The sequence below is a fragment of the Pongo abelii genome, chromosome 1 (assembly GCF_028885655.2).
Source record: "Pongo abelii isolate AG06213 chromosome 1, NHGRI_mPonAbe1-v2.0_pri, whole genome shotgun sequence".
NCBI lineage: Eukaryota > Metazoa > Chordata > Mammalia > Primates > Hominidae > Pongo > Pongo abelii.
Window position 1 is genome coordinate 65239441 of NC_071985.2, and position 19823 is coordinate 65259263.

Here is a 19823-nt window from a genome sequence, read left to right on the forward strand (position 1 = left end):
TAAATAAGTGAGATCGAGAACCTGATCTGCATTTCCTCAAAGGATTGTAACAGGAGATGAAACGTGGCTTTACCAGTACAATCCTGAAGACAAAGCACAATCAAAGTGATGGCTACCAAAAGGAGGAAGTGGTCTGCATAAAGCAAAAGTGAACCAGTCAAGAGTCAATGTCATGGCAAAAATTTTTAGGGATGTTCAAGACATTTTGCTTGTTGACTTTCTGGAGGGCCAAAGAATGATAACACCTGATTATTAGGAGAGTGTTTTGAGAAAGTTAGCCAATGCTTTTGGAGAAAAATGCCCCAGAAAGCTTCACTAGAGAGTCCTTCTCCAACATGACAAGGCTCCTGCTCATTCCTCTCATTAAGCAAGGGCAATTTTGCAAGAGTTTTTATGGGAAATCATTAGGCATCCACCCTACAGTCCTGATTTGGCTCCTTCTGACTTTTTGTTTTCTAATTTTAAAAAATCTTTCACACAAGGAGTCATCTCTACTTTAAGAAAATCTTGGGCTGGGCGCAATGGCTCATGCCTGTAATCCCAGCACTTTGACAGGCCGAGGCGAGTGTATCACGAGGTCAGGAGTTTGAGACCAGCCTAACCAACATGGTGAAACCCCGTCTGTACTAAAAATACAAAAATTAGCCAGGTGTGGTGGTGGGTGCCTGTAATCCCAGCTACTCAGGAGGCTGAGGCAGGAGAATCGCTTGAACCCGGGAGGTGGAGGTTGCAGTGAGCCGAGATCATGCCACTGCACTCCAGCCTGGGTGACAAGAGCGAAACTCCATCTTAAAAAAAAAAAAAGGAAAAAAAAAAAAAAAGAAAATCTTGATGGGATGCTGAGGTGGGCGATTGCTTGAGCCCAGGAGTTCAAGACCAGACTGGGCAACATGGTGAGACCTCGTCTCAAAAAAAAAAAAAAAAAACCCAGCTTATATTTTAAAAAATACCTTTAGGTCAGGTGCAGTAGTTCATGCCTATAATCCCAGCACTTCGGGAGGCTGAGGTGGACAGATCACTTGAGGCCAGGAGTTTCAGACCAGCCTGGCTAACATGGTGGAACCCTATCTCTACTAAAAATACCAAAAAAAAAAAAAAAAAAAAAAATTAGCCAGGCATGGTGGTGCACCCCTGTAGTCCCAGCTACTCAGGAGGCTGAAGCACAAGAATTGTTTGAACCCAGGAGGTGGAGGTTGCAATGAGCCGAGATGGAGCCACTGCACTCCTGCCTGGGCAACGGAGTGACTCTGTCTCAAAAAAGAACTTTAAAGGGCACCCATTTTTATTCAGCCAATATGTTAAAAAAAAAAAAAAAAACTGCATTGATATGGTTAAATTACCAAGATCCTCAGTTCCTTTTTTTTTTTTCTTTTTTTTTTTAACCTTCCAAGAGGATGGATGCCAGGTCCTCAGTTCTTTAGTGATGGACTAAATGACAGCTATCATTGCTTACAAGACTGTCTCAAACGTGACAGAGCTTATGCTGAGAAAGTTTATATTTTTATTTTTTAATGCCCTTTATACAATTCTACTCTTGTGCTTGGAAGGAGAATTGGAATATTTATGGATAGCCTTAATAACTACTATAATGCTAATTAATAAAATATGTATGTATTCTTGATCACAGAACTATCTAACTATCTAAGATTGATCACAGAGGTCTCCTCTTCTTAGTAGTCTGATATGCAACTCTGTCAAGTATCTTATTTGTTACGAACATATGTGTATTTCACAGAAATATAGAAAAAACTGTATTGATGATTTAAACTGGGCCAAAATGCCATTTGGAGCTTAAACTTCCAAACAAACTAAAAGTACTCGATTAGCTTACTGTAGTGGAACAGGGCTAGTCAATTATGCTAAATGCCACTTGGACACAATAAAATAGACGAGAGACAAAATCCGTGGTTTATACCCCAGAAAGCTGCATACATACAACCCTACCTTGTTTTCTCCATTTCTAATTTCTCCTCTCTGATTACCAAATGAGACAAAACACGTGAATGGGAATCACATTCACTGTGATCCAAAATAAGACCAAAGATCTTAGGAATTAAACTATTAACTATGCCTGTTGCCTGGTCCCCAGGAGATTGCATTTAAGACCTGACTACTGGCCAGGTATGGTGGCTCACACCTGTAATCCTAACACTTTGGGAGGCTGAGGTGGGTGGATCACGAGGTCAGGAGTTCAAGACCAGCCTGAACAACGCAGTGAAACCCTACCTCTACTAAAAATAAAAAAAATTAGCCAGGCGTGGTGGCAGGCGCCTGTAATCTCAGCTACTCGGGAGGCTGAGGCAGGAGAATTGCTTGAACCCCGGAGGTGGAGGTTGCAGTGAGCTGAGATGGTGGTGCCACTGCACTCCAGCCTGGGCGACAGTGTGAGACTCTGTCTCAAAAACAAAAAACAAAAAACAAAAAACAAACAAACAAACAAAAAACCTGACTACCACAGAATAAAGATGCTTTAAAACTAGATTTTTCTGGTGGGTAAAAATATAGCCAGAAAAATAAAATTACATTGGTAAAAGTTAACAAAATATTATAACAAAGAAATGTATCATCCATCATGTCTTTGATATTTTAACAAATAAAAACCCACCATTTGTGCAGAATTGCTAAACTTTTTCTGTGACTAACCAAAACCTTGCCAGTTTTTTTTCCCACTAAACTGAGAAACTGCACATGTCAAAGCTAAAAACAAAAAGTTAAATGATCTAGTTTTTCTTACAAGCAGATCATTTTTCTCACACTCATTGTGCCATAGAAGCCAGCCAAAAATTAAAATCAGACTCCAGCCTTCCCGAACAAGCTGGACACACCCACAACTCTCTTTAATTCCAAAACTGTCAGTGCCCAGAAAATCTGCTATATTATTTTCCTACTGCTGCTTTAACAAATTAACACACATTCAGTGGCTTAAAATGACATGGATTTATGACGTGACACTTCTGGAGGCCCGCCTTCCTTCTGAAGGCAACAGGAGAGAACTTGTTTCATTGCCTTTCTAGCTTCTACACATCACGGACCCGCCTCGGTCCATAGCTCCTTTCTCCATCTTCAACGCCAGCAGTATAATATATCTTCTATCTCCAATCTCTGCTTCTGTTATTACATCTTCTTTCTCTAACTCTGATTCTCTTGCTTCCCTCTTGTAAGAATCCTTGTGATTATACTGTGTCCACTCAAAGCATTCGAGATAAAGCCAAGATCCCTAATTTCATCACTTCTGTAAAGTCTCTTTTACCATGTAAAATAACATATTTATAGGTTCCGTGGATTTGGATGTGGACATCATTCTTCAGCTTACCACAGTGTGCCCTCTGGGCTGTAAAGAGTCACACCCATCCCACATGCAAAATGCATTCATCCATCCCAAGGTCCCCAAAAGTCTCAAACCATTTACAGCATCGGCTTGGCTCCTGGCTGGAGTGCAGAGTGTAGGCCAGCGGGGGATGAAGCTGAGCCGGGCGCCTCTGCCAGATCCCCAGGGCCTTGCAGACAAATTAAGGATTTGGGGTTTTATTCCAAAAGTCATGGGGAGAGCCTCTGAAGGGTTTTAAGCAGGAAAGTCACAAGAGTGGATCTGAATTCTCTAAAGACCACTCTGGCAGCAGTACCCATGAGAACTGGAGGTAGGGAGGCTGCTTAGGAGCCTGCTGCAGTAATCCTGGGGAGGAAAACGGGGCAGTCAGTTTAGTTGAGCATTGCCGTAGACTGTGACTACACAAGGGTGGGCCTGAAGCTGGGTGGTAGTGGAGGCTTGAGAGGACCCTGGACAATAGAGGAAGAAGAAATTTCGGTTGGCTAGGGCAATGCAGAGGGCAGTGCCAACGAGGACACAGCAGAGGAACTGGCAAGACAGTGAGAGGATAGAAGGTTCTGAGAACTGTCTGTTCTGCAGCAGTTAGGACTCCTTCCCTCAAAAGCCACAGAGGCCGGGTGCGGTGGCTCATGCCCGTAATCCCAGCACTTTGGAAGGCCCAGGTGGGTGGATCACCTGAGGTCAGGAGTTCGAGACCAGCCTGGCCAACGTAGTGAAACCCCATCTCTACTAAAAATACAAAAATTAGCTGGATGTGGTGGCGCATGCCTATAATTCCAGCTACTCAGGAGGCTGAGGCAGGAGAATTGGTTGAACCCAGGAGGTGGAGGTTGCAGTGAGTCGAGATTGTGCTACTGCACTCCAGCCTGGGTGACAGAGTGAGACATTACGCCCAAAAAAAAAAAAAAAAAAAAGTGACAGAAACTCAACTTGATTTACCTCTGCAGAAAAGTGATACGTTGGTTTACCTAACAGGAATGAAGCTGATCAGGCTTGGGCCTGACTGGATTCAGGGAGTCAAGCAATGCCCTCTGTCTCCCTGTCTCCCATTTTTGCTTGTCACCTTGGTTTCATTTTTTTTTCATGACAACCTGGCAACCCCAGAGTCAATCCTTCCTCCTCTGTGGCCCAACAGGCAAGAGGGTCTTCCTGTTTGTATCAATTACAAGCATCCCAGGGAAACACTGGTTAGCCTACCTTTAGTCAGGTGCCTACACTGTATTAAGGGGTTGGGGGGTCTCTTAGCAGGGGTCGGGGGTTTGCTAGGAGAAGAGAAGCCATAGCTAAAACCTCTCTAATTCATCTGGTATGAACTCTTTGTATTAAAATTTTTTTCTATTAGTATACATAGATATAAAATGTATGGATTCTGTTGCACGTATTATGATTTTTTTAAAGTTCTTCTTTCTTTTTTTTTTTTTTTTTTTTTACCTTTTTGTGTTTTCACATACAGGGGGTTTTAAGTTTTTCCCTAATGGAAAAAATGGATTGTTTTCATTTATTACTTCTTCTAGCACTTCTATGATTAGTCCTGGTTAATTGTAAATTTAGGTCCTTATTCATACACCCTCTTCCATACCCCTCTGCAACCTCTTCCCATCAGAAGTCAGAGTAAATGAGGGGAAGTTAATATTTTAACAGTGTACCCCTTCACCTTCTTGGCTTTTTAACTAACACAAGGGTCATCTCTGTTGTGCTATAATTATTTTACAATGTAGAGCCAGTCACTAGATTTCTATACACAATCTGAACAGTCAATAATCAAATCTGGCATTGTTCTATTTCTGAGGTACTTTTAGTCCAAGGCTGCTAGGAAGAGACTGGTTGTAGCTAGAATTTGGGTTAAAAATGTTCTTCAAAATTGAGATACGGTATTTAGGCAATAGAGACTAAGCGCTATTCTTTTTTTCTCCCTTCTTTCCTTTTTGAGAAATGTATGGCTAGAAATATCTTCATTCTAAACTCTGCAAACAGAATAGATCCTGTAGTCCTTTAAAGTGGTGTGTTGAGCCCCAAGTTTCTTCATTTGCATATCTTTTCAGCCTTTTAGAAGCTTTCTTAAAAACTCCCATACTATCTTTCTTCACACTTGCCCTCAAATTTGGTGTGCATTCCCCTAAGACACCTGAGCTGAGCTCATCCTGTGGATGCGGGGTAGCGACAGGACTGGGCCCTCCGCAGCCCGATAGGGACAGCAGCTGGTCAGGGAGAAAGAGTGAGAACAAATGAGCCACGTCCCCTGCTGCTCTTATGGCTCTTCCATCTGAGGCTCTTTCACTAGGAGGCTTTCAAATTAAGCGTTCATTAAAGATACAATAAGCACATTCTTTCCATTCTTTTCACGCCCTCTAGGTCCTGCTAGTCAAGTCAGTCTTAAGAGCCAGTTTCCTTTTGCCCTTATTCCTTGCCTCTCCACTTAAGTGAAAATCTTTTCCTACTTGAGTAAAAGGCAAAGAAAAAAAAGGTAAAGAACATGATTAAGAGCTTTAATGAATCATATAGGTCTGAATGTAAAGTGGTTCCTGTCTTTCCAATGAGATCCTCAGACATGTGTCTTGGCAAACATAAATATATAATCCTTTAGGGATGTGGTTGAAACCTTCAGCTGACTACTTATATGGTTTGTTAATTCAGTGACATATATATTTAAGTTCACATATTATGTAAAAATCATATTTAGAAGTATTACTTTTTCCATATGCACATTTCATGAAACAATTTAAACTTTTCAGATGCATCTGACATCAGAGTTTTCACAATCACTTAGAATCACAAAATGTTTGAGTCTTCTGATGTTTCCCAGGTATATATTATCTTCACTTCTCCTTTTTTTTTTTTGTTTTTTTTTTTTTGTTTTGAGACGGAGTCTTGCTCCGTTACCCAGGCTGGAGTGCAGTGGCACGATCTCAGCTCACTGCAATCTCCACCTCCTGAGTTCAAGTGATTCTCCTGTATCAGCCTCCCAAGTAGCTGGGATTACAAGCGTGTACCACCAAGCCCAGCTAATTTTTGTGTTTTTTTTCTTTTAGTAGAGATGGGGTTTCGCCATGTTGGCTAGCCTGGTCTCGAACTCCTGACCTCAGGTGATCTGCCTGCCTTGGCCTCCCAAAGTGCTGGGGTTACAGGCATGAACCACGGTGCCTGGCCTATCTTCATTTCTACTTTGAAGTAAAAGGCGGTTTGAATTTTTTATTTATTTTATTTTTAATTTTTTAAAGATTTCAACTTTTAATTTATATTCAGGGGGTACATGTGTAGGTTTGTACCAAGGATATATTGCTTGATGCTGAGGTTTGGGGTATGAATGAACCTGTCATCCAGGTTGAATTTTTAATTCCAGGCCACCAATACTCCACATTATTCACCACTTATCATATTATTTTTTCAAAGTAACTGTTAATGCTTTTCCTGTGTAGAAAAAAAATTGAAGCTCGCTGCCAGCACTTATTTAATTTTACGTAAACATGCTCTTTGAGGCTGAAGCAAATCTGACTTTCAATGTGAAAATAAAATATACAAACCGTTTTTGGAGTTATTTCTAAACAGAACTAACATCAGAATTGTCTGAATCATCAGAAACATCTATTTTGGAAAAATCGGATTCATCAAATGAATCTTTGGCCAAGAACTCTTCGAGAATGATGTTAACATCATGCGTAGGAATGTTACGTTTTCTAGGACTTGACATTTTCAGTGATTGAGAATTACTGTATTTTGTAAATGGAAATACCACTACTAAAAACAGAATGGTATGAATAGAATGTCTTTTGTTTCCGAAGTCGATATACTAGAGCGATGTGAAAATAATATTGAAAGAGATTTTGCATGGTGAAAGTTATCTCAGGGTAAACGCTGCAGCTGCAAGTGCCATCAGTGAGTATTCTCAGGGCAAATGGAAAAGGGTTAAAAGGCTGTTTACAATGACACACAGCAATAATGACTACATTAAAATATTTTTTTTTCCTCTGTTAGAACTAAAGTTGATTCTGACAGAAGATCTCTGCAAGCATCCAGAGTGATCATGGGCTGAGAGAGTGCCTACACCATGAGACTTACATACAAGGTGGCATCCACTTGACTGAAATGTGTTTTTTTTTGAGAAGGAGTCTCGCTCTGTCTTCCAGGCTAGAGTACAGTGGCGTGATCTTGGCTCACTGCAACCTCCGCCTCCTGGTTCAAGCGATTCTTTTGCCTCAGCCTCCTGAGTAGCTGAGATTACAGGTGCATGCTACCACGCCTGGCTGATTTTTGTATTTTCAGTAGAGACGGGGTTTCACCATATTGGTCAGGCTGGTCTCAAAATCCTCACTTCATGATCCACCTGTCTCAGCCTTCCAAAGTGCTGGGATTACAGGTGTGAGCCACCGCACCTGGCCTGAAGCGTAATTTTTTTAAAAAAAATCTTGCTTGGCTTATACCATAATGCAGTAGAAACTTTTACCAATGATCATCTTCAACAATTCAACAATGACTTTACCAAACTCCAGGGTTTTCTGATTGATAGAACTTACTAGAAATGTTAGAGACTTTATCCCATTTCTCTAAATTTCACTTCAGTAAACTGCTGAAATGAAAACTCACAAATGTGAGTGCTACATCTGCTGTCTAACAGTCATTTTCCAGAAAACATGTTTACAAAACAGAACAGAACAGCATGTATACTGGTCCATTTACCTATATGCATGTTCTCGCTCCCTCACCCCCTCTTCCTACGCCTCCTTTCTCAAAGAGTTGTATGTTGTAGTTGATAAACTACTAGAATACAGACACGATCGTGCTTAATTTGTTCCTTACATGAGATCTTATGTATATTCTTCACTGATGTTCCCTTGATAATCTGATAATGGAGAGACACAGCTTTTGATTCCTTGTCTCTTATGGTCTCTTGTAATCATAAACACAATAACAACAAAAATAATGGCTATCATTGACAAGCACCCCTCCCAAGAGCCAGACACCCGACTAAGGCCTGTGGGCATTAACTGAGTTAATGCAGATGAAATGCCAGGCACAAGTCCTGCCATGTGGTAAGAGCCCAATAGATGACAGCCATTACTATTATTGCTGTTATCTGTATTAATTGTTATCATTCAATCCTCATAACAACTATATGAGGTAAGCATTCCCACAATTGAGAACATTAAGAAGAACATCAAGGAAACAAGGCCATAGAGTTACTGGCCAAGAGGGGACAGAAACTCTGCATGTCCATCTTTTTCAATAAATATTTTACATTCTTAAAAAGGCCAAATCTATATAAATTAAAGAGGATGAGGAAAAGAGCAGTCCACATATTTTTAAACTCCCCCCTTATGTTCCAGTATCTAACGATGAGAGAGGTCTGGAAGGGACACATAATTTTAATGACAGGGCAAGAACCCTGGAAATCCCCCAATGGCCATAGATGAGAAACAGCAGCTGCCCCTTTCCAGCCCAAAGCAAGTCAAAGCCAGGCAAGTCATGGAAAGAGATGAAGTGTCTCCAGCAAACAACAGGGGGTAGAGGGACCAGGTATAACTGGTAAGATAAAGCCCACTCGAAAGGCAATCAAAATTCTTCTAAAAGGTCATTCAAGTTGACCAAGTAATACATATAGCCGGCGTTGATACTAGGGAGAGCCAGTTGTTAAACACAGTCACATGCTACATAACAGCATTTTGGTCACCGATGAACTGCACATACGACAGGGGTCCTGTAAGATTATAATACTGTATTTTTACCATACCTTTTCTATGCTTAGAGATATTTAGATGGACAAATACTTATCATTGTGTATAAATGCTTGCAAGATTCAGCTCAGTGACATGCTGTACAGGTTTGTAGCCTAGGAGCAACAGGCTATACCACAGAGCCTAGGTGTGTAGAACCTGTATAAGTTCACTCTGTGAGGTTCACATGACGACAAAAATCACCTAAGGATGCATTTCTTAGAACGTTTCCTGGTCGTTAAGCAACCCAAGACTGTGAATATGCCACCTTCATTACATCTGGCAAGATGTTCTGCCTTAGCACTCGGTTGCATTATTTTCCTTTTCTTTCCTGTTCACTATGCTTTAATTCTGAGGACCATAAGAGGGTAGTTTTTAAAAACTTTAATAATGTGTCTAAGCATACCCTTTTCTTAAATTGATGACCTGATGTTAAAATATTACTTTTCATGTCATTTATAATCTTATCAGAATCCATTTAATGAAGTTTGGTTAGACTTCAGTGAAAATTATCTTCCAGAGTTGTTTTCCCTGACTGGGATATAGGGGTAACTTTACTAAAATTAGTAAGTATAGTGCAGAATTTCATGCAAGGGGACTGTGGCAGCAGTCTGATAATTTAAACATTATAATTTAAACATATTTAACAAATTAAACAAACATATTTAACACATTTCAGCATATTTAACATAATTTAAACTTATTAAACATTATTTAAACATTCAAATGAACAAAACAAAAAGGATATATGCACAAACTTGCTGCTACTTAGATCACTGCAGCTTCTAGGATCCAATGTCTTTTACTGATTTAAAAGCACAGCGAAAATAAAAAAATAAAAAAGTTGTGCCTGAAAAATATATATTTAAATCTTATTTAATATAGTATAAAATTTGTTTGCCACCTCTACCTAATTCCTTGTTCCAGGGTGACCAAGGCAGAATGATATTACATAACTAAGTGGCAGCTTTTCCCTCAAATAAATGTCCTTTATCTATTATCAAGAGGAAACTGCAGTTTTGAGGATGATTTGGATAGACCAGACTGCAGTGTCCATGCTACTTTTTGAAGACTCAGTTAAAGGGCCCTACATTCTTGGCTTCTGTAGGCTTTGGCTTAGGACATATGGCTATGCCATAGTCCTCTCCACAGCACAGTGACCTCTTCCTGAACTGACAACAGTAAGTCCTTTACCAACCCTAGCTCACTGTTCTGACATCCCTGGCCCCAATCTTCAAAATAGTATCACCCTGTCACAACCAGTTTCTATCATCATTCTGTCTTGTACAAAGTTTTATTATCTATTTTATTTTTTAGAGATGGAAGTCTTGCTATATTGCCCAGGCTGTCCTTGAACTCCTGGCCTCAGGTGATTCTCCATCTTTGGCCTCCCAAGTAGCCTGGAACAGAGGCACCTGCCATTGCACCCAGTCTGGAGTTTAATTTTACTTTTTCCTCCAAATTAAGTAGTTGTCTATTTAGGTAATTTTATTTGAAAGGAGAATACCATAATCCAGAAATGAATGAGCATTTCCTCACTTAACCTTCCAAAGAAAAGTTCAGCCTCTGACAAAGTGTAAGGCAAGTAACAGAATTTAGCTTATCTGTATACAAAAGGACTCTCAACCACACTCTAGAAAATGTGCACACTTTCATTTAATGACCACTGATGATGGAAATGAGAAGCAAGTGGCAATGGGAACTGCTGCTTCCTTGTCCAAATTAGAGAACCACCCCCTGCTCTACTACTCTGTATCACTGGAACAACTCCAGTTCCTCCAGAGACTATGAAAAGGAACTGCAGAAGCTCGTCAAGGTAGCATGGTACACTCCATCAGGCTTGTGAAGAAAAGCAAAAGAAAACACCATGCTGATGCCCTCTCGTCCTGGGTAGAACCACTGTCTCCCTCCCTATTCCTGGCAGAGACTTATCCCAATGCCTTGGCTCATCTGCTTACATATCTGTCTCTTCTTACGACAGGCTCCTTTAAATGCTTCAACCTAATAAAATGCAAGCCCCTAAAGATGATGTTCATGTCTTATCCATCTTTGTATATAGTAGGTAATGTGGTAGGCACTCAATAAAGGTTTGTTGGAAGAAAGAACGAATGAACATTTGTCCTCCTTTACTTGTGTGCTACAGGGTTCAGCAACGTTAATCCCACTCAGAATGAAGCTGGGCACAGAAAGGGCAGAATGACCTTTGGAGCTGAGGCACAAGAATGGAGGACCATCAAAGAGAAGGAGTGGTGCTTTCATTGTAACCTTGACTAAAATTGTGATTGTGGCTCCATGGGAGAAAAAGAGAGCAAGAAACAGCAGTCACCTCAGTGCATGCACACCATCACTTTTAAGGTGAGTTATAAGAACCTCAGGGTGTTTTTTAAAAAATAGGTTTTAAGTTACTTCAAGGAGGAAAAAGAGCTTAACATGCATCATTTTACTCTAAATAACTTTGAAATATTTTCACCATAAGACTTTTAGGTTGTAATGCCAATAAATATCAAGTATTATTCGCTTATAATACTCATAGTATCATGTAAGAACTTCTCTAAAATGCACAGCAGCCTGGAGTAGTCAAATTCATGGAGAGAGAAAGTAGAATGGTGGTTGCCAGTGACTGGGAACAGCGAGGAAGGAGGAGTTAGTGTTTAATGGGTACAAAGTTTAAGTTTTGCAAGATGAAAAAAGTCCTGGAGAGGATGGTGGTGATGGTTGCACAACAATGTGAATGTACTTAATGCCACTGAACTATATTCTCAAAAATGATTAAGATGATAAATTTTATATTACGTATATTTTACCACAGTTTTTTTTGTGTGTGTATGTGATAAAAGGAAAGTCGCTCTCAAATGCTAGCAGATAGGAGAATGCCTGGGCTCTAGCCTCAAGGGAATCACTTCAAACTTTAGGCTAGAGAGAGGGTTTTAAAATGGTGAACATGGAATGGGAGGTGTGCAGGAGTATGCTGGGTACAAGGTCTAGGTGTCTTGTTCTGGTGGCTGTCTTCAGTCACGGTGCACCTGGAGAGAAGCTGGGTGTCGTCTCAACAATGGCTGGGTTGTGGATTAACTGCCTTGAGGTCATCTCTGGAATTTCACAGCTCAGTCTTCATGCTTGATTGTCTCAAGATTAGCCCCTGGAACTTTCAGTGTGGTTTATTCCTTGTGGTTTCATCACGGGGCCTGCAGGAAACAAAAGCTAGTATGCGGAGGGCCTTGAAGTTTCAAATGGCTTGAACTTCCTTGTAATGCAGTTCAGCATGGGCTGGGTTCACATAGCAACAATTAACTGTCCACCTTCCTTTGACTTTAGCAGCCCTGGAAAAATCTCTGCTTGACCAGTATGAAACTCAAAGCTGGTGATGCCATTGTAGGCTGCAGTCTGCCTAGCATCCTCCACTGCCTGCCCCACCATCGAAATCCCAAGGACCTGCGATATAGCTGAGCCAAAGGGAGGCTGATCACACCGGTTCCACAGCAGATGTCAAGGAGGATGGTGTTAGAGTTCACTCCACTCAGCTTCCCCACAATTCAATACAGCATCTCTGCACCAGCAGTGTTAATCTGGAAAAAGGCATCTGGACAGATGCAGACCTTCAAGCCCAGGAGATCTTTAAAGATATGAGGTTCCCCAAACAAGAGCTGGTAGGTGGACTGATGATGGCTGAAACGGGTCCTGCTTTCCTGGAAGTCAGGTGAAGTCAAGTCACACACTGCTCCAGGACCTTTAATGAAAAATTCCTTTACAGTCTCCTGAACATGGAGCTCCTCTGGACTTAATTCCTGGGGATGGAATGTGATGACAGCCATTGTGTGCCTTAGGCTATTGGTGCGGACTGTGAGCTCACACCAGTATCCACCTTCACGAAGAAGGCAGGGCTCTTTTGGAGACTGTGGAAGGACTACTTCATAGTACTGTGCCACCTGATTGTGTTTCTCAGGGATGTTTTTCAGATGGTTAGACTGTACACAGACGATGTTCCCATCTCTTCAAGTTCCCAGGTCATATTCCACAGTCTTTGGACTGCCATCCAGACCCTGATTCACAGAGAAGGTGGACTTATTTCTGTAGCCACTGACGACAGGAGATGGTATTATAGGATGGAGAAGACAAGACAGCCCCTCAGATTTGGGTGCAGCTGTTGTCACTTGACTCCATCGAGCATTTGGATGTGAGACTCTAGTCTTTGTAAAATTTCACCTTGAGCTGTTCATAGCTCAGCCTCCAGAGCAGCATCACACCACCAGCCAGCCTTTCCTGCCAGGAATCACTTAGTAGTCCCAGATGGCTTGGTTTCTTCTGACTTTTCTTGTCCTTTTTGACACTTCTTGGCTACCACATGCATGAAATTTCCCTTACATACTATGCCCCCAAAGAGGTGTGACCAACCTGGTGGTTTTACGGCACACCAGGGAAGCAGTTTTGATTTGGAGAAGAAACCCACCATGGAGAGGAAGCACCTGAGGCTGTATGTTAGGACTCCTCTCTTAATGCCTACCATCCAAAGACACCTCTCATCCACCTCATCCAAAGACACTGACATCCACCTCTCAGGGTTGAGGTGAGAACAACAAGTTCATATATATGGCGCGCTCTGGACTGTGCTGAACACGGCAGCTGTCTGACATGTGTCACTACTCTTCCTTAGGCTCTGAATTTAAGCATGTCACTTGGTTTCTTCAGGCCTTAATGTCTCCAACCTGCAAAATCGAGGCAGCAAACCAAAAGGGCAGCAGATGGCCCGGTTTACTGTGGCGGGGAAAGAGTCATTTCCTGTTGAGCAGGGCACTTCTACTACTCCCTGGCACACGCAGCCAACCTGGGGGCAGGTGCAGCAGAACGTGGGGCTCCTCCCAGTGCCAGTATAGCAGCTGACCTGGGTACCTCGACTCCTCTCGGGGAGTACCCTTCCCTACTTTGCTGGGGGTTCTTCTCTTGAGACCTTCCTCAAAAGCATTCATAACCCTAATCCACAATTTTAAACAATGTACAACAAAAGTTGGAAGGAGTTCTCACCCCCAGCCTCCCCTAAGCTTCCCCTCCCCTTTTAATATATTATCTCTTTCATTCCATCTATTAAATGTCCTCTCCTTATTTTTATACTCAAAAATCAACATTAAACAGAAAATTTACATACACGGATTGGTTAAAATATTTACTTGTAGATTTATAAATAGTCTGCAGTCCCAAGGACAATTGGCCACATAATCTATTGAACAACAGTGATCTGTCTAAGTTTGGTCACAAAGGAAAACTACAGATCCTGTAAAGGTTTCATATGCAGGACTTTAATAATGTGTAATTTCACACATGCAGGGCCTTTTACATGCCTGTGGACTTTGAGAATTCAGAGCAAACCGACTTCGTGAGAGAAACATGGTACTTGGCTTTTTTATAATTCCAATGCCAATCCACTTTACAGGGGGACACCCCACATAATTTTCCAGTTGAAGGTAATAAAGTCATACTACAAACTCAAAGCAACCATAGGAACTGGAATGAATGTGATGACCTTTCTGGAGAAGCACCAGTGTTCAGAAAAGAGGTGCATGGTGAGGTCTAGAGAACCAGGGCTCTGAAGGTGGCCAGATCTTTAAAAGCTAGACTCTGCCACTTAATGTTTGTAAAGTCTGTAAGTAACTTAAACTCTTAGAGCCTTAGTTTCTTAATCTGTAGACTGAAGATAACAGAATTTCTCTCATAAAACACTATTATTATATCAAATGAGATTAAGTAAGATAGTGCAAGCACCTGGAACATGGTGGATATTCAATAATTCTTAGATACTATTAATTATCCTCATGAATAACATCAGAATATAATATTGTTCTGTTCTAAATTTATTATGTGTGTGCATATGTGTGTGCACACACTTCTGAAAAGTAACCAGGTCAACCTCAGAGTCTTGTCCTGAAATACTTTTTTGTTCTAACATCATGAGGTTTGAGAGCAAGGATGGCACTTTTAAGGGTAGTCTAGTCTAGCCCTTCATTTTACATCAGTGGTAACTAACGTCTAGAGAGAGTAAAGGACTTGATGAAGGTCATACTGTCAGTGGCACAATTAAAGGCTATCCTTTGATCCAGGTCTCCTTCCTTTCTACTGTGGAACTTCTGTAGGCAGCAGAACGAAAACAGGTGAATTTTCAAACCTCACCTTCTAATTCTGGACTGTGTGCCGTGTAAGCAGCAGGTGAAACATGGCAGAGGTGACTCACTGTGTCCTGTGATGGCTGAATTAGAAAACACCCCAGCTAAGGTTTCCAGAGATCCCTAGTGCTAGCAATTCCTGAGCCTCTGGTTCATTCTACATATAACTGGCTTTCTTGGGTTTGCTAAGAAACGCAACTCTTCACTCCCTCAGCTTTCCAATTTACAGAATGTTATAGTATTATTGTCTCCTGTTCTCTTAGCCTTAGAGAATTATTATTATTAGGCCAGGTGTGGTGGCTCACACCTGTAATCCCAGCACTTTGGGAGGCTGAGGCCGGATCACTTGAGGTCAGGAGTTCAAGACCAGCCTGGCCAATATGGTGAAACCTGCTCTCTACTAAAAATACAAAAATTAGCCGGGCGTGGTGGTGCATTCCTGTAGTCCCAACTACTTGGGAGGATGAGGCAGGAGATCACTTGAACCTGGGAGGCGCAGGTTGCAGTGAGCTGAGATCACATCATTGCTCTCCAGCCTGGGCATCAGAGCAAGACTCTGTCTCAAAATAAATAAATACGTAAATAAAGAGAATTATTATTATTATTATTATTCTGTAAGACCAACAGCTGTGTCCTATCTCTTCTACCTAGCCCAGTCTAGGTACTTTGCATATGTATTCTAATTCTAGAGTAGTAAGCAGTAGTTGTTATTATTACTTCTAGTTAGAAATGAGGAAACCAAGTTTCAGCAATTTGCCCAAGGTCTCTCAGAGGGTTTGAATTCAGGTATCTCCAATGTCAGAACCCAGGCTGTAGATCCTGACTTCATTCATGCATCCACGGTGAAATAAGGCTAACAATGACTGTTGATCACCTCTGAGAATTCACTTTGTGCACATTAACCACAACGGCCTTATGATACAAGTACTATTAGCATTTCTCGATTTTATAGAGGAGGAAACTAGGTCACAGAGTGGTTAAACTGCTCAAGAGCCCAAACTCCTGAGACTGTGTTCCTAAAATTCACCGACAGTTAAATATTCTCTGTCCACCTTGTGCATTTCCACAATCTTCTTTAAGAACTTCCCCCAACCTTGTATTTTCTTTCCTAGATGGCTTGTTCCAAAAGAAAACAGAAGTCTCCTTGAACCAGCCAACCAAAGCAGCGACAATGGATAGAGGATAGCCAGAGTTAAGTAAAATCATTTTGAAAATATTTTCACAAGAAATCATTTTGCTAGATTACACTATTCTCTGCTTATAATTACCTTCAGACATTCAATTCAGGAATAATATCAAGAAGGTGCCCATGTAACTAGACACGTAAAAAATGATAACTAGAATTTGCTTTCTAGTCTGACAGCCTGAAATTATGTATGCTAGGGGGAGCTGTTGAACAATTTTAAGGTTTTTATCCATTTGGTATTTTTAGAGTTGCATGTGGTAGTACTTTGGGGTAGGGTGAGCTTGTAATTTTTAATTAAAACCCATTTAACCTCAGCTTGGTAACTTTTAACCAACACAATGTTTTGCTGCAGAAGACATTTTAAAATAAGTTGTATTCATTATATGTGCAGTTAATTTTTATTCATGCAGAAGCATTTATCACCCATTGTTTTTTCTCCTATCACATTTAAGAACTTGATTAAAAGATAACGCAACATAGGTGTTAAACCTAAAGAAAGAGGCAGTGTCTCTAGAGCATTATTGATGATGGTAAGATGTGCATCTCATAGTAGTTAACAGAATCTCTAATATATAGGAAGCAAAGAACCAAAACCTTGGCAATCAGGAAATCTTAGCTCTAACTCTCTTGCTCCACAATTCAGCTAAATGACCTAAGTACTTGTTAATAAATCATGATGCAGAAAATACACAGGACTAGGAAGGTTAGAAAGCAGAGCACCGCTTATGCTGAACTGACACAATTTTGGTCACGTAGGCTCAGTCAAAAATAGAAAATGTGATGTAGTTAAACATAAAAGGTCACACAATAGGCAGAACTACCCCAAAGTCTATATAATTAGGAATTAAGCATATGTGTAAATATATATCCTTCTCTGAACTTTCATTAGTGGTCTACAAAATTATTTGTTGTAGAACAGTGCCTACATCTACACAAAATAATTTTAGTAGTAAATGCTTAAATTTTTTGAATGAATAAAGATGATCAAGTCCAGCAGTTTCAAGTTTGCAGCACTTTTAATACTTGCTTCTTAAAAGAAAATGAAGGAGAATCACTCGTGTGTGCTGAAAGGCGCTGTGTAGACAAATGACAACTTACCAAGATATCACTCTGTTGCCTTAATTATTCCCTTGATGCTTCATATATCGCTTCTCCCATATGGGGCGAATGACTTGAAGTAGGAGGCAATGTCTTTACACGCTGCTCAGACATTTTATGCAGCTGCTAGGGCTGTGCTAGGCAAAAGGAACTCAGTGAACACTTGTTGACTGATAAACTGTGCAGATGAAAATGTGAGCTACTTCCTATGTAGTTTATCCAAGTTTATGGGAACATTCCTGTGGTATGGGGAGAGCTATTGCTATATAACTGCTGTTTAAAAGGTGGAGTGAGCAACCTAACTCCATTTGTTATAATTCACTCTTTGAAAATTACTAAATCAAATATAATTTTTTTTCTTTCCATTCTCAAGTCCAGGAAAATTGTTGCTTATGATGAGAAGATCTGACAGCTGCTGGAACACTGGGGCAAAGGGGTTTTCCTGCTTTCCATGAAAATATGTGAGTTACTCCATGTACTGGTTTTCTAGAACCATTTAGTTTGTTCTTAGAAACAGCTTACGGCAGCATCCACAACACATAGGTCCTTTTGCAGTTGGCAACACTGAAACTACTATTCTGGTACACGGGCTAAAAAAAGAAAACCTAAAAAAGGCCTTTTGGTGGGTGAAAAATGATCTTAGATAATTGTAAAAAAGAAAGAAAGAAAACTGGGGGTGGGGGGAAGCGCCCAAAGGAAAATGTTTTTAAAAATCCCACTTTGGGAGGCCAAGGTGGGCGGATCATGAGGTCAGGAGTTCGAGACCAGCCTGGCCAAGAGACCAGCCTGGCCAATATGGTGAAACCCCATCTCTACTAAAAATACAAAAATTAGCCAGGCGTGGTGGTGGGCGCCTGTAATCCCAGCTACTTGGGAGGCTGAGGCAGGAGAATTACTTGATCCTGGAAGGTGGAGTTTGCAGTGAGCCGAAGATCACACCATCACATTCCAGCCTGGGCAACAGAGCCAGACTCTGACTCAAAACAAACAAACAAACAACCCTAGAAACATACCTGTTCAACAAAGTCAGACTTTTGGAATCAAAAGTTGCTTTTCAGGGAGCAACTTAAAAAGATTTAGGAGAGAAAACACTTTGAGAGGTACTGGGGCTAAGGCACATGATCTGAGTATGTCCTTTGATTCAAATCTACTGATCCTAAAATGCCAGGTGTTGGCTTCATCTCATCACTGACAGTACACTGTCATCCAGATAAAGTCTATCTGTTGGATTATACCAGCCCAGGGGCCTATAGCCCTGCTCAAGGTGGTTTGGCAAAGTTCAGCAGGTATCCTTCCCCGGCTCCACCCTGAAGCCTTAAAATTAGGAGGAGGAGGGAGCTGTACACCAGAGTGTCTTTGAGGAGGGCAGTGGGTTGGGTGAGAGAACCAGCTCTGCAACACATTAAAATGCCTTCTTGCTGTGGCACTGGCAGGCTTAGGTTGGCTAGGCAAATCCACTGCCCTGCAATTTATTCTAAATATGGTAAATGCCCTTGTCAAGATGATCTTGCTAAAACTGGATTATTCCACAAAGGCTGGAAATACACCTCTACTTAGCAAAGGATTTCTCATAGAGAACACAACAGCATTGTAAACAAGAGTCTTAACAGAATTAAGAAAATAAATCTTTCAAGACGCCTTAAGCACATCAGAGAGCATCATTTACATACAGATAATTGGTGTACTAATTAAAAATAATTCCTATTGATTCATTAAAACAGGCAATTTCAGAGCTGCCATTAGTCACCATCTCATTAACCCATGATCAAAGAATCATTCAAGGTAAAGTGAAGAATTAATTTCATAGGGGCATCTTTGCCAGGGACAGATACCTTTTAGAGGTGGTAAGCTGGGGATCATGCCTGTCACACTGGAGGATTCTGGAGAGCCTGCTCTTGGGGCCTCCAGACTTCCTGGTCTGGAGTGTTTGTGGTCAATGACTGGGAGGAAGCTGATCGTCGCCCCCCCACTCCACTTGAGGTGTTTCTCTACCTGCAAAAAAGGTACCTAACAATGATTCTTTCAGCTAATTAGCTTTTACAAGAAAGGGGTGGGGGGAGGATATTGTAATATTTGAAATGAAAAGTTTGAATTTTCTTAAAAATATTCTGATTTGCCTTTTCTTCTGGCTCACATGAACCAGTGCGGTTTTGCTGTCATTGAAATTACTAGAAATTTGGAGTTGACACACATCATCTTACTCATTCTAGTGGGTTATTGTAAAAGGTTTTCAATCTCTACATTTGCAAAGATCTTACGGTGCCTTTTCTTTGGTTTCTAGAAGTTCCAAACCTGAATTACTCTCCAAAGTCATCTAATATCTATTATGTACTAATGTGACAGGCACATTG

At 41.0% G+C, this 19823-nt stretch overlaps 1 protein-coding gene and 1 pseudogene across 3 annotated transcripts in view; both read right to left on the minus strand.

The window, feature by feature from the left end:
* The window catches only part of C1H1orf21 (chromosome 1 C1orf21 homolog), a 237879-nt gene that overhangs the window by 43102 nt on the left and 174954 nt on the right, over positions 1-19823 (minus strand). The window lies entirely within an intron of this gene.
* LOC129048595 (tRNA (uracil-5-)-methyltransferase homolog B-like) lies at positions 680-19296 on the minus strand (annotated as a pseudogene).